At 44.4% G+C, this 15,227-nt stretch overlaps 1 protein-coding gene across 5 annotated transcripts in view; it reads right to left on the bottom strand.

The window, feature by feature from the left end:
• The window catches only part of PLEKHM3 (pleckstrin homology domain containing M3), a 145,902-nt gene that overhangs the window by 129,330 nt on the left and 1,345 nt on the right, over nucleotides 1-15,227 (bottom strand). The window contains exons 2-6 of one of the 5 annotated variants that reach the window (XM_064660561.1): nucleotides 14,795-14,904; nucleotides 13,840-14,487; nucleotides 8,806-8,976; nucleotides 6,429-6,555; nucleotides 1,071-1,150 (exon numbers count right to left, since the gene is read on the bottom strand). The gene's annotated coding sequence lies outside the window, so the exon portion shown is untranslated. Of the gene's footprint in view, nucleotides 1-651; nucleotides 986-1,070; nucleotides 3,465-6,428; nucleotides 6,556-8,805; nucleotides 8,977-13,839; nucleotides 14,488-14,794; nucleotides 14,905-15,227 lie in introns of those variants that run through there. The other 4 variants (XM_064660559.1, XR_010431869.1, XM_064660563.1 and 1 more) reach the window with 4 other exon arrangements.

Raw genomic sequence — 15,227 nt, 5'->3', positions numbered from 1 at the left:
TATATTTGTCTGTACTGCCCTGTGGGATCAGGGCCAAATGTGCATATTTGCAGAACAGATCAGGAGCAAGTCATGGTTCCTTACACAAATGTAAACTGGAGCTTCTTCCCTTCCCTCACTTTGCAAGGCAGTGAGCCCAGCACTTCTGTGGATACTCCAGCTAGCACAAGTTCATTACCATGTAACAGAGACTCTCCTGTCAGGCCTATTTGATTCCAGAAGGTATAACTCTACTGGCTGTGTCTGAGTGCTTGCTCAATAAAAGCAGCAATTTTACTGCAATGTAAGAAGATCACGGCATTATGTCATACTTCGGGCTATTTCAATAGAGAGGGATGTCAGCACCCTGTGCCTACACATCCTGAAGTTTGACTCTACCAACTGGGAGCACCCAAATTCCCGCTGACACCGGGAGCCGGGTGGGGAAAACGAAAGCACAGGGCAGAGGGGAACGTGTATTTCCAGACGGGCACATGACCGCAGGCGTGTTTGTGCTGTAAATGCCAGCGCGGCCGCGCCCGGGCCCTCGCACACAGCCCCGCACAGCTGCGGGAAGCCCGGCCCGGCCCGGCCGCCCCGGAGGGGCTGGGGAGCCTGGCAGCCCCCTGCGGCCCCGCCCCGCCCGCGGCCCCCGGGAGTGTCCGCATTTACCTGCCTGCCCGCTCCGGGAGGGCCCCGCCGGCGCCCAGCGCGCCCCTCCTGCCGCCGCGTCCTGCCGCAAAGCCGTCCCGGCCGCCGCGGGAAACGGCTCCGCCGCAACAAGGTTCCTGCCGCCGCCGGGAGCCCCGGGAGCGCCGGCGGAGCGCGGCCTCGAGCCGGCCCTGGGAACGGCGGGGCAGCGGCTCGGCCGCCGCCGCCTGGCCCTGCAACCCGCCGGAGGCTTACTTCCCCTAAAAATATAGCAATAGAAACACCCGCTCGTTTTTCTGTATAAGCACTAGGGGTATAATTGCGCCTTTCCAAGTTTAAAGCAGCCGAGATTCTCGGGGAGCTGACACTTGACTTCAGGAGGGATGGGAAACGCCAAATACTGGCCGGATTTTAACAGTCCCTAGCGCAAGCACGCTTACCTAGGCGCGAAGGCTGCGGGGAGCAGCACGGCGTGTGGATCCACATCGCCACGGGGCAGCAAAAGGATCACTGGCAGAACCTGTTGCCCAAGGAAAACAAAGAATTACAAGGCAATTACAAATGGCTTATTTCATCAGTCTGTAGCACGGCACCCCACCCGGCAATACAGGTCCTGTAAAAATAACCTCATGGCAAGAAACAGCCATGTGTGGATGAGAGGTGTACCTCAATTTTGACGTTTGGTACGTGCAGAGCAGCCCTGGGTAGCACCGTGCACGCGTTTAAACCCACGGGCGCAGTGGTGTTTCACTGGCTGCATCCCAGGGGAGCTGGCGGTGCTGTGCTGAGCAGCAGAGATGAGGTTAGTGCTGAAATGTAACTGCATGAAGATGTGGTGCTGAACTGAATCCATGAAGAGGATTCACATTCCACAGCAAAAGGCAGGTGTTAGGTCAGCTTGCATCAGTAGTTTTTCTTCTCGTCCTCGCACACCAACCACTTAGTGTCTCCTGCTAAATCCAACTGGCACAATTAACAAAGTTGCATTTGTATGGGTTATCTCATTTCAGTGACAGCAAGGATGAATGAGAGCCTTTGGAACAAAAAAATACCAGTTCATCTGATTGAAAATTAATTCATCTTGGCCTTTACAAATAATATATTAGTAGACCACTACACATTTCAAGTCCTGCTCCTAAAGATGAATGGCTTCTTCACTGGGTAAAAGACAAGGATTGATCTTTTTATTCCAATTCAACTGTATGCACTGAGATCCCACAAAGGACGAGGCAGTATCATTACCTGCCATGTTACTTATCACCATCCGGCCTTCTCCCAAATGCTACTGAGACATTTCTCTCGGGGGTTCCTCAGAAGGAAAGAGACTCTCTAGGCCTCTTGGGTCTGCTGATGTTTGAGAACTTTGTCTCTCTGCCAGATACGAACTGAAAGCTTCCATTCCAGTCTAACAAAATCGTGCAGAGGGTGCGCTGGTCCATCCCCTGTGGGGACACAAATGTCAGAGGAGGAGAGCAGGCAGGAAGTGTGTGCTGTACAGAAATACATCCTTCCCTAGGTTCTGATTTCACTGTTGTGTTGGAGAGAAAGTGCCTCTGTTTAACATTACACTCAGAGAGTTTTCTGGGAAGCGGCCCATATATCATTTTTCACCTGTAGTGAAAAAGTAATTTCATGCTACAGAAAAGCATAGATGTCATTGGTTTTTAGGGGAGGACAGCAGAGAAGCCTTCTTCAAGATCACTCTCTTTTCTGCTCAAAAACAGACTCCCAGAGTCACTTGACAGCCATATCTGGAAGGACAGCAACCATGTATGCTGGACCCAGAACAATCTCAGTTGTCTTGGTAGCCAAGTCAAGCCCCAGACTTTCAGTGCAGTCAGGCACTACTCCTGACCCCTCTCTTTCCTACAGCCCTAGTATCTCCCACTGGGTTCCTTGGGACCCCATTTGCCAAACACATCCAGGCATTACAATGGTGTCCACTGTGCAACTCCCCCTGCCCCACAACTCTCAGGTCTGTAAGGAACACGGTGTTTCCCCAAGAAAGGAGGGGAACACACAGAGAAAATGGTTGATACTAGTCTCTCAATTTTGTCCTTCTCAGCCCCCTAAAGAGCACTTTTGCCAGCTCTAGATATTCCTATTTCTGTTCTTAAGTGCTGGAAACCCTTTGCAAAGGTATTGGGATGGGTAACACTTTCTATTTCCTAGGCAAAATGCAATTAACAAGCACCTTTCTTACAACAGCTGCTGGAGAACACTTTGGGTTCAAATTCTTAATTTTCCATTCTGTCTGAGAAGCGCTTTATAAACAATTGCCACCATTTTATTGACAAGAGGAAGAGATTCCATCCCCTTTCTAAGTCATATTTATATATCTGTGATCCACCATATATCCCTCTACCACAGCCTAAAACAACCAAATCTGAGAACAGGTAACTACATTTCCTCCTTCTAATCTGGTACAGATTTCTCTTCCTGTAGTCTGTGTGCCAATTAAAAAAAAAACAATGACCAACATTATCCTTCAAAGTTAGATAACACTCTCTAATTCTGAAGAAATTTCACTTTGATTTTTTTGTTGTTATTTATATCTATATATCTACAAATATATATAGACATCTTCAAGAATGCAAGTTCCAGATTTTGCAATTTTCATTGCTTAAGTATATCTCTGTCCTACAGAAATCATGAGCTGTTTCCAGCAAGATATATTGGTTAAAGACATGGTGGTGGCTATCTATCAGAATCTTCCATACAGCTTGACTTCCAGCTTTGTCCTCCTTGTTCACAAACCATCAGCACCTGACCCCGCACTGAACAGAGTGCATGGAGCCAGTTGTACGATTGAACAAACTGTGCCCTATTTGTCCATATTTGTCCACTCATCTTCCTGCTACTTGGAGTGTCTCAAGTGTCAGCTTTTCACTAGTTTTTAGATCACGGTTCTGCAAGTCTAGACAGTTAACACCGAAAGAGGGAGAAAATTACTCTCTGCTTACACTAGAAACTTATCTGCTTTCCTTGTGGGAGAGTTTGCAGGACCAAGAGCTCTTCAGATCTGAACATCTTCCATAACTACTGCAGAATTATCTTCTGAAGACCAGATCATTGTTCCACATATTTCTGAGCTTGTTAATAAGAACTCAACCATCTTTCTCAAACTGGGAAACTCTTAAGAACCTTTGGGCACATCCTTTGCTGGCATAATGTGAAAGGAGCAGTGCCCATTTATTGTGGCCGTAACAAACTTGCCAGCTCATACCAGCTGAGCATTAAACCCACTGTCTTCCACTGCTGCCTCTGAAGAAGTGGCCTTTTTTCACACATTTTAATTACTGACTTCCTACATAGAAGCTATTACCTCACAGAAAGGCCATTAACTGACACGTTCAGCACAAGATGAAGCCTTTCTGATAATTGTTCCTTGAGTTCACACTTGTGAAAATAAATATCATCAGATGATTAAATTAAACACTGCAGCCAGCCCAGCTATACACTATTTTCACTTATGATGCAGAAGGGGAGATCAAAGAGAAAGGCCCAGGTAGAGTTATCCCAACTCCTCCAAGTTTGGTTGATAGCTAGCTATTGAACATGCTAATTAGATTCCTGCTTGGGGTGTGCAGCAGAAAATTAACCCTTCCAAAATTGGGTGGTATGGCCATTTTCATGCTCTGTAGTCATCTGGATGCAGAGGGATAACTGTAACTCATCTCCTCTGTATAATAAAGCAGCACACAGTCTGATTCCGATTATGGAGACTCTTGGGCCTCCATCCCCTTGGGTATCTTGTGTGGGCGCAAGGAGAGCTGTGCCTGGGGAACATGAGGAAAGGCTGGAGGCATTCCAGTCCTGCCTCCAGGGTTTCTGCCTCCAGCTCTTCCCTTCCCTTTTGGTGAGCAGACATGCCCGTCTCTGCGGTCCTGCAGCGAGGAGCAGCACGGCTCTCTTAAGCGCCCTGGCACGGGCACTGTTTAAATAGGCAGATTGTTTCTGAGATGCAGTTTCGCCCAGCACTTCCCCGCTTTGCTTCCTTGGGCCGTGGAGGGCAGGAGAGGCAAGTGAAGCAGTGGGCAGCGTAGTCCGTTCCCACTGCGAGCCCGCCGTCCTCCCGTGAGCGCACACACCCACACAACCAGAAAGCTCTGCTATTCTTCTGCTAATGGGATTGGCACCGCTTAAAGCAGTCTGCGAGGGTATTGTCTGCAACCACAGCAAGAGAAACATTATTCAAAGGCTATTCAGGCCCCAAAAGAAGCGGCAGAGCAGAGTAATTATCGGAGACTCTCCATTAACGAGGGCATCTTTGCTCTTTGTCTGTGTTGGTTTAATAAGGGCCACTAATGGGGCCGGGGGAGGGGCGCACTAATGCTTCTAAACAAACCTCCTTCCCTTCCCCACCCCCGCACTGTGAGGAGAGCTGCCTTTATGGGCACTGACAGCCGGGCTGGGAGTTACCATATTGCAGAGTGACCTTCGGGAAAACTTAGTGTGAACCCAGCCGCTTTCAGCCCCATCCCCACCGAGCCGCTGGGAGCATCGTTTGGGTAGCTGTTCTCTTTATAGCCTTTCCATATTTCCCGGTGGTTGCCAGACCGTTTTGTACACCCCCCGCCCGACCTCTCTCATGTCATCTTGTGACCCTTCATGGCTGGACACGACGGCACTGAGTGGCAGTAATGAGGGACGACAGTGCAGATTAAGTTCTCGCAGAAAAACCTGGGGCTGCTGTCCATTATCCAGCAGCTGTGACTGGGAGATGCTTCTGGGAAGGCAAGACTGGAGCCACCTCCCCTTCCCACACTCCTGGAGAAGGCAGGGTCTCCTACCTTCTGGCTGTGGGCACTTTCCTGGTGATGAAGAGATGGACTGAGGCAAAAGTGAGCATGAACCCCTATCCCGAGATTCCTCAGAGCCACTTTCAGGAGAATGCAGCTAAAATTCTTCTGGGGACTCCTAGACTGTCCCCATCTTCAACCACCAGTTGTAAGGGGCCAGTTTTTGAGTTTGCAATATTACAGGGTCAGATGCATGCTGGTCACTTAAACAGGGAAATGGGGACAGGTCTCAGGAGGTCTCTGCAAAAGGCAGCATTCAACCAATGACCTGTAATGGTACACACAGATTTGAATAATGAACCATATAGCCTTTTCCAAGGTGTTGTGGATACAAGATTGAGAACTGCTAGACTCACTTTTAGCCAATGAGGAATCTAAGGAACAATAAAAGGAAATTATTCCCCCAAATTTGGGCAGGTCTTTTACTGAAGCCAAGCCCTGGGTACTGTGCTATTCTACAAATGATGCACTCCTAATAGATGTTTGTACCATACAACCAGTCCATGTACTGCAGAGCAAAGCAGTGCCTGTGTACCTGTGCAGGGCAGCAGTCTCAGGAACCTCACTGATGAGCCTCTTTTGATTTTATTCCACTGAGGTATGGAATGACAAAACTCTCTGTACAGGCACCCACGCAGTCCTCTCCACTTAGGCAAATGTCCTGGTGCTAAAGGTTTATCACAGGCAGAGGAAGAAAGACATGTGGAAACTCCTCACTGCTTAAACCACAAGACTCTGGTTTGAAGAAACAGACTCCACACAGGACTTCACCCTTGTTTCCTCATGGCTTGGTAGTTTTGAAATTTTCACGATTTTGGCCTTTTCCTTTCAACATTTCACCAGTAACTGCATCTCTTGTAACAAAAGCAACTTTTCATATGTGCTCCTCTGACTCATCTCTATAGGATCAAAACATCTCAGAACAATCTTGCAGGTCAAACAAAGAGCAATCACCCTTTACACACAGAGAACTGTCACGGTGAAATTAAATAATACCTGAGGTCATTCTTGCCATGGCAGAACTAGGAAGTGAATACAGTTCTATCTCCAGAGTCTTATTGTAGTGTACCAAGATCAGTGGTATTTCTTCTCCCTCTTTTGAAATGTCTGGAGGATTACACTCCTGAAACAGAAAATCCATCCTATTTTCAGTATTTCATTCTTAATGTTAATCAGTTTTTGTTCATTTTCTTTTTTTCTTTTTAGAAGAATAATCATTAAACATACATAAAGCAAAGGATTACTAGGAGCACACGACCTGGCCTCTGATTGGTGTGGGTTTTGCTTTATAAGTGTTTTAAAAAGTCCTCCTTCTTTGCCACCAGCAGATAATACTGTCAGCTTTGTTGCAGATGAAGACAATATTTGAACAAAAACAAAATAGCAACTCAGAAGGGAGAACTGAGGTCTCACTAATACCCAAATCAAGGGTAAATGAATGGAAAGATGAAAAAAAAGTTGTCTTTTAACTTAGAAGAAATGGGTGCCACAGAAAAAGTCGTTGCAGCACGTAAAGGAGGGACGGCCATGGCAGATAGAGATTTGTCATGAGAAAGGGCAGTTTTGAGACCCAGCATGAAGGAAAGCTCAGTGAGCAGCTTGTGTATGGCAGACTGAAATGAGATGGTCCTGTAGAAGGAAGGAGACCTTGCAGTCTCCTGTCTCCCAGTGACAGAGATAGGATGGGCAGTGAGAGGGTGGTGGATCTATTTGTTGGAACTTCAGCCAGAACAGTACAGCTGAAGATGAGGCATCAAGTACGAAAGAGACGGAAAGAGAGCAAGTAAGGTCTTGGAAGCAAAGCTTCAGTCTAAGAGCCATCACCTTGCCCATAAGTCTTTGTCCGATCTACTCTCCTCCAGGTATAGTTCCTGCAGTGAGCAGGGAATGACTACACTGGACCTCATCAAGCCAGTTCTGTTTAGATTTGCTCTTTAACACCTATAGTTTAATACAAGGATATTCCCTAGTTTTCTTTTTTTTTTTTTTTTAATTATTATTAATGCTGCTAGCATTTGAGGCCAACAGATAATGACTGTAAGTGGATTCCTTGCAGGTTGCTCTACCTCGCTCTACTGTCATTTACTGTCATACACTTTAAATAACTATCTAACTGGGATCTGATCTGAATCCCACTAAAACAATGAAAAGGCCTGCATTGGCTGTGCAGTTTTGGATTGTGCCCTGAATTGTGTTTGAACTCATTTAATGTAGATTTGAGCCATTTATTCAATTGCATCTGTACCTTGAAACCCAGGGGAAATTGAACAGAAAGAGGAGTAAAATATGCATTTCCAGAAAATCTTTTATGTGTGTTTGCAAGCAGAAGACATATTGAAATATGGGACAGGAAGCAGCTATTAATCTCTGCAAGTACATCCCGGTTTAGTTCAATGCAACTTCCCTGCTTTGTCTTCATATCCTTTGAGCTTTTCTTTCTCTACAAAGCAGGCCTTGCTTTGCCAGCTCAGCAAAAACCTGTCCCTCTAATGCCCTCAACTGGTTCTTCCTGCTCCTGCCCTCTCCTTTTCGTTCCTGCAGGCCATCATCCTGGCCAGCAGGAGTACAGAGAGGTACTCACTCACTTAGCAGCAGGCAGACCAAGGCCCCCCAAGAACAGGAGGGACAGTAGTGATTATGTGATATTTTTGCCTGTCCAAGCAGCTGCATTTGGAAGGGTTTAAAGGCAGGAATGCCAGATTAGGATGGTGACTTTCTGCCTTTACTCCTCAGGTATGCCATGGGCTTCCTGTGTGAGTTTAAGCAAGCTGCTTTTGTTTCCACATCTCCACTTCCCTTTTCAGAAAGGGGAATGTTGCTGTAAGGGTACATTTAAGAACACAAACTTTACACTGATAGGGACTGAGAAATTAAGCTGTTCATGAACTCATGTCCTGACCAGTCTGATGTGGCTTCTGTATCCAAACAATCAAAGGACTGCAATCACCACTGTTCAGCCTCCCCATCTTATGGGTGTATAGGCAGCCTTAAGGGATGCAGTTGATTGTTCAGTACTCTCATTTCCTGACATGTCTTTTGCGCTGCTCCACCTGCCTACAAACTCTCCCTGCCTGCCTTTGCTCCAGGCCCATCTTTCTCCTTGTCCCAGCCCCACCCAGTTTCTTGGCCTTTTGTGGCCTGTTTTGGTGCACTCCGTGGTTTCTCCAGCTTCCCAGTCATAGGCATTGACCTTGTTCTGGTGTCAGGACACTGCTCACTCTCCCTGTGAAGTCTTTAATACAGCCAACAAGAGGAATATCTATGACTAGGAGAGGCAGCTCAGTGCAGAGATTCCCCTATCCAGCATCAGTCCTGCCAGCTTTGGGACTGGGAGTAATAGTGACACCTCAGTGCTGAACAGCACTGCACTCACCTGCCTGTGGCACCATGCCAGCAGCCATCCTGCACCCACAGCCAAGAACAGTCCCTCTGCAGAGCAGCACAACTATGTGGGGCCTCCAGCCAATTCAAGGGTCTCTCACAGGACACTGCTTGCCTGCAATGTGGATACAGCCTATGCGAGCTCCTTGCTGGGCAGAAAACGCTGTGGGAACAAAATACTGAAGCTGGAGTGAGATCAGTGAACAGATGTTATACAGCATTAACTTCCACTCCAATTCCCCTGGAAAGGTTTAGACAGAGAGTCCTGACACTGATCACGCCTAGAAGTAGTCTGAGATGCTAAAGCTTTCACAAATGTAATTTGCTGATTCTACCATAAAAAAAAGTCTGTGACCACTGACCATTTATAGTTGTTGCTGATAGAAACTTAACTCATTTTCTCCTCAGAAGTTACAGCCAGACTTTCAGTGTCTGCCTTTGCTACAGTGACTCTTCATCTTAATCCTAATTTAATTAGCAAGTAGCAGAGGGGGGAAAGAAGTAAGATTTCATTGCTGCTGCATTCCTGAGATCTCTGGCTGATGTTTTAGCCTTTCAGTTAGATATGTAGCTGCAGTTAGATATAAGTTAAAGCAGCCTCAGGGTTCTTTTTCTCTCTGGTATGAGGAACAAGAGCATAAACGCGACCATAAATGTGTGTATACTTTCCGCATAGCTTGCAACTCCTCTACTGTCCTGAGAGCTAAAGTCCTCTTTACTTCATGTATCTATCACTGTACTCATGCTCCAAGTACATCCAAGAACATGGTCAACCTGAATAGTATGTGTTATAATAGCCTCAGCTGTTTTCACTTTAACTTCTAAAGCTAGGGCATAAATAAAAAGAAGGAAAAACCACTGACAGAATTACAAGGGAATCCAGCTAAATAAAAATGATGCATTCATGTTAATGGGGATGAATTTCTTAGGTGATTAAGGAACTTAAGTTTGTCTCGGCCAGAGGAGTCTCTATAGTGTCACCTATAAGGGAATAAGTAACAGCTTTTTTGGTACTTGTTGCATCTTGTAAGAGCAAAACCCAGGCAATCTAGCTTTATGCAACTGTTACAAGACACCAAGAGAAAAACTTCACCCTCTGTACCCAAGTATACCTTGAAGAGGGCTGCAGTATCTTCTATTGCACAAATTGGACTGAGCTGCAAATCAACACTTAATGTCGGGAAAACTGTAGTACTTAAGCCTAGGAGACTGTGAAGTCAATGCCATTGTAATGCCTTCCCATCTTTGGCCCTTTGCAAGAGCCCCCTTGTATGGCTTCCTGAACAGCATCTATTCCAGCAGGACAGCATGTTTCTGGCAGTAATATTCCACTGAAATACTGTGACCTGCATTTGAGTGATTATTTTGTGTCATATGTAATATCCACCTGTCTATGTGGTCCTTCCTATCTGACATACAGACAGGGTTGCTACAATATTGTACTTTCCCTACCATGGCTATTCTAGTGAAGAATAGGCTAAAGGCTTTACTTTGATGCTGGCCTGACAGCATCCAAAAGCCCCTTGGAAGGACGCTGGTCCCTCCTTGCTCATGTGGAAGTAAAGAGAAAAATCATGACACTGGACGCTTCTCACCCCTGAACTGGAGAGGGTCAAAAAAGCCTCACACTTCCATCCAGTAGTGTTGCACTTGTTCATCTTGCATTAAACACTTCGCATTTACAATAAACTAAGTTAGAAGCAGAATAGTTCAGTGTGTGCAGCTAGCGGTTAGAAGCCCGCGTTGGTTCCAGCCCCAGCTCCCCTTGCCGGAGAGTGTGGCCGGGAATCACTGCCCTCTCCCGGGCAGAGCTGCCCCCACACAAACACCGAGCCCCGTTTGCCAAAACTCTGCTCAGCAAGTAAGTTTGCTTTGCCTCGGGCACCGGAGGAGTAAGATTGTCCACTTACTGTTACCCCGACAATTGAAATAACCTTAATGAGCATCACAGTGACAGCTTAGCTACCTCTGAAGGAATAAGGATTTGTTGAAATATAATTAAACAGGATATAGGTAGTGCTCACTAGGATTTGTAATCCACACATCAAGAACTCTGAGTGATGAAATGGCTGTAATGTAAATTAAAATTTGCTCTGATTATGCAAAGTTATCTTAACTAATATATTTAAGCTAGCTCATTTCAAATGTAGCTGCATTTCAGCCTCCAAAGACCCCAGCTTCTGGCTAATGTGCTTTCATCTGCCCTGTTACAGTGACAGATCCCCAGTGGAGAAAAACAAGGAGATGGCAAAAGAGTCAGCCAACGTGTTTCATGATGTTTCCTCGTGCTTTCAAGTCACCTCCTGGCTGCTTTGGAAAATTTCCCTTAGAATACTACTTTGTACATACATACATACACACACACACACACATACACACACATATATGTATACACACACATCCACAAGGGCTCCCAGTGTTACAGCTCCCATGTATTCCCAGCGATACGAGAGCTTTTTTCCTCCAAGAAAGTTGGGAAAAAAATCCAGCCATGACAGAGGTGCTCAGATATAGAAGAAATTACAGCTACAGCGTTTCATTATCTGAGTGTCTCTGAAAGTCATGTGTAATTTCCTAAGACGATACATTCAGCCCTCCTAATATTGCCAGTGATGGAAAAAGGTGCATTATAGTCATCAATGGCACTTTACTTCCCCATCTGTGTTTCCTCAAGTATTGTCCAAGATACCATGATTCACTCTGGCTGCTTAAGCCATGAGCTCCCTCTAGTATCAAAAAGGATTAATGCAGTTGGTACCTTTGTCATCCTAAAGGAACAGAGAGCAAATGTAAGGAAGTATCAGTAAGATGAAGGAAGTCTGACCCTTTTCTTCATTTTTGACAACAAACCTCAAATAAAAAAAAAACCCTTGAAGTTATTTCTGTGCACATAACTAAACACTGTCACCTTAAGAACAATGAGGCAAACACACCCACAGGGCAGGAAAAGGCATATTTTACATCCTCATCCAGCAAACATGGGTACAGATTGTAGAAGTGCACTCTGGTCATCACCTTTCACAGGAGAGCAGTATAAGCTGGCGAGATGATGATTCTGGCTTTAGAGATGTCCTCGTTGCTTAAAAGAGCATTGTCACCAAAAAGGAAACAATAGAACAGAAAAGAATGAACTTGGATAATAGGTAGCTCAGGCCACAATATTCAGGCTGGGTTTTTAGAGATTCTCTAGTAATTACTTCCATTTTATAGCATTTGGGAGCAAAGCAGAGGATTATTTTAGTGGTGTTAAGAGCTCCCCTTCCTCAAGAGTACCAAAATGCTGTCCCTTGAATAAATCATGTGACTGAGAAAGGGCTCCCCTGCTATGGTTTAGAGCTTTCATCTAGAGTGTGTTGGCAAGTCTTCTTTCCCAGACAGAGTAGAAGAAGAAGAGATGTAGCCAACATCTTTTTTGCTGGCATTTGGGAGTAGTTTTAAAGGTGGTAAGCACAAACATGTGCTAAAGCCTGTATGTCCCTGCTCCAATGACTACAGTATTTGTGCTGTGCTAAGGGCCCAGGAAGCCTCTCCCTGTGGCACAGCAATTCTCTCAAAACACAGGGGGAGCAAAGAATGACCAACAGAATAAGGCAAAACTCCTGACAGAAGTGAGACACCAAATGGATCTGCTGCTACACATAATTACTGGACAAAATTGCAAGACAAAATAACGTGTAGAAGCAACACCAGCTAGTGCTCAGCAGTTAAGAGAGAGCCTTCTCCCATTTTCAGGAGAAAGCCACAACTCAGTAGCCCAGGTAGGCACTTTAAATTTCAGTTGTTTGTGACATTCCTGATGACTCCTCTGCACTAGTGTCTGCTGCCCTGTCTTTGACATCAAAGACTTGTCCTTGACATATATCACAGGTCCACCAGTGAAAGAGGATTCCTTCATGCTACTAATATTCCCGAGAAAGATCTCCTCTCATAATCTGCTGGCTTAAGTAGCTATCACCCCTCCCAAAGATAAGAACTAGAGAATAGATAGCCTGACATAGAACATACTCCTTCCAAACAGCCTGAAGGAGGACTGGGAAAGCATCTTCCCACTTCAAATGCTACAGAAATAGCTGGATCACTTAGTGGAGTTCAACCAGCTGCCATCACAAAGCTCCCAAGCACTTTCTCTGCAGTGCTGCTCATTCGTTCTCCTAGAAATCTTTTGATCTGATATGGGAACAACCAGAAAAAAACCAGGACTCATGTCCATTCTCTATTTTGTTCCTTTTTCTCTCATCTGCTGGGTATAGGGATGATGGCTGTGTCCCCTGCCAACACTCAATAACTCTGTAGCTATTGTTTTCCAAACAGCAGCACCCTCAGGCTATCTTTTTTGCTTGACCCTGTAGACGACAAAAAAATTTTCATCAGGGCACAGACTTTCCAAGGAAAGAGTGGGGTCTTAAAGATCATATAATTATTATTGTCAGTTATCTACTGCCACTCAAAGCCAACAAAAATTTGATAATAGCCAGCAGAAATGGTTTTGAATGCCTCACTCTGTGCCAGTTCTCTAATCCTGTCTGACACTGCTTGTCCCTGTATAAGTAATAATGTCATAATGTGGGTTAGAACTTCAAGATGTAAATTAGCAATGAGAATCCACAATCGAAAAATCAAAAAATTACCTGCTTTTTTCATGCAATAGTTTAAAACATCAAGTTATAAGTATAAAGATAAAAAATTAAAAAATAAATTAAAACCCCCAAAAGAATGGTACTTTTCACCCCAGTGGTTTAAGTCAATATGAGTACTCCTTTCTGGCACAAATTAATCAGACTATTACCTATTAGAGTAAGTAGCAATAGCCAAGCAAATATTATTTCCCCCCAGTCTCCCTTCTAATGGAAAACAGGAACTACTAATTTGAAGACATATTTATTTTTTTAATTTATATTTTTAAAAAATGGAGTGCCAGTTTTTGCCTGCATCATTTGTTTCAGACTGCTTTCTGAAGCAACCCATTTAAACTAGGATGTGGTAAAATGACACTAAAAAATTACCTTTAACTCAGTATGTGGCCTACCTAGAGACTCCTTTCCTGGCTAGGGGTGAACAGGAACAAATTTGTGTGTGCTGCTGAGAGGGTTTTGGAGGTTTGTGATAGCGTGTGCTCAGGTCCACAATACCAGCTTAGTCCATGCTCCAGATCATGTTCTACGGGTTTTTCAAAAGCAGGAGTTAGTTTTGGTGCACATTTTCTTTGTGATACAGACTTTGTTAGGTCTTTCTTCAATATTTTCCACTGCTTCTCTTTTAGAAATTTCTGACACAGCTCATTATCACCTAGAAGACAGCTAAAATATTTGGTTGTGACACTGCACTGCACTTCTCATGTAGCCAAAGGTTAACCATTAATTCTAAAACAGCAAGCAGAAATCTGAGTAAGTGCTGGTCAAGTAGCAAATAACCTCGTTCAGTTCTTACTCTGTGGGCAAAGATGGTAAACTCTTGATGACCCATGCAAAGGAAGTACTGCTTCAGGTATCAGCCTTGGTGAATGCCAAGATTCAATAATGGTAACAGCAAAAAACTGTTCTCCTCTGATTCCTCAAAATGTCAGTACTCACCACATTATGTCAATGTTGTCTTCCCAGCAGGCTTAAATAATTCCACCTCTGGAAAACTAGTTTTTATGTAGACAGCCAACTCTACTAACCTTTCTGTCAATCACCTAAGCAATGGAAAAGAATTTTTTTTCTAAGTTAGTAAACAAGACTACTTCACATACCAGAGACAGCACACCACTGGAATGTATGGACAAAAATTCCCTGAAGAAATTAAGTGACAGCAATTGGAAATCTGAAAAAAGCACCCAAATGGCAGTATTATCTATCTGTATTATTGTTACTACTATATTTGGATCCTAGAAAACTCTCCAAATAAGCTTAATATATTATCTTTTGTTACCAGACAACATTACAGAGAAAAAAAAAACAAACAACAATTTTTTTACTCCTCAGGTATCTCAAGACACTTACCCATGTACAAATTTAAAATATGCCAGGTGTTGCCTCTGTTTCTGGACTTAAAACATTTATTGTGCACTCTCTTCTTTTTATCATCTCACTGGTATGTCAGCAACAAGACACTAAATAATGAACACAAAGTATTTTTAGGCATCTCATAAAAAAGCAGAAAGCATTGCTGCCTCACAGCATACTATATTTGTCTATGATGCCAGTCAAACCTCTCTGGAAACCTTGTTGATCTTTATAATGTTATGCCCAAAAGGTAATGTTTCTCTGAGTGCAGAGGTGGCTTCAGTGCCTACTCTCTTCAGAAATTCTGGCCACTCAAAATCAAATATGATTTCAGTTTCCTTATCTGAAGCCATTTTTGCTGCAGTTTGGAACCTGCAGTTCATTTCAAAATAGTCACTTCATTGCTAACAACTGCTAACAACTCTTAAAG

Source organism: Pseudopipra pipra, chromosome 7 (assembly GCF_036250125.1).
Source record: "Pseudopipra pipra isolate bDixPip1 chromosome 7, bDixPip1.hap1, whole genome shotgun sequence".
Taxonomy (NCBI): domain Eukaryota; kingdom Metazoa; phylum Chordata; class Aves; order Passeriformes; family Pipridae; genus Pseudopipra; species Pseudopipra pipra.
This window is presented reverse-complemented; position numbering and strand designations above follow the sequence as displayed.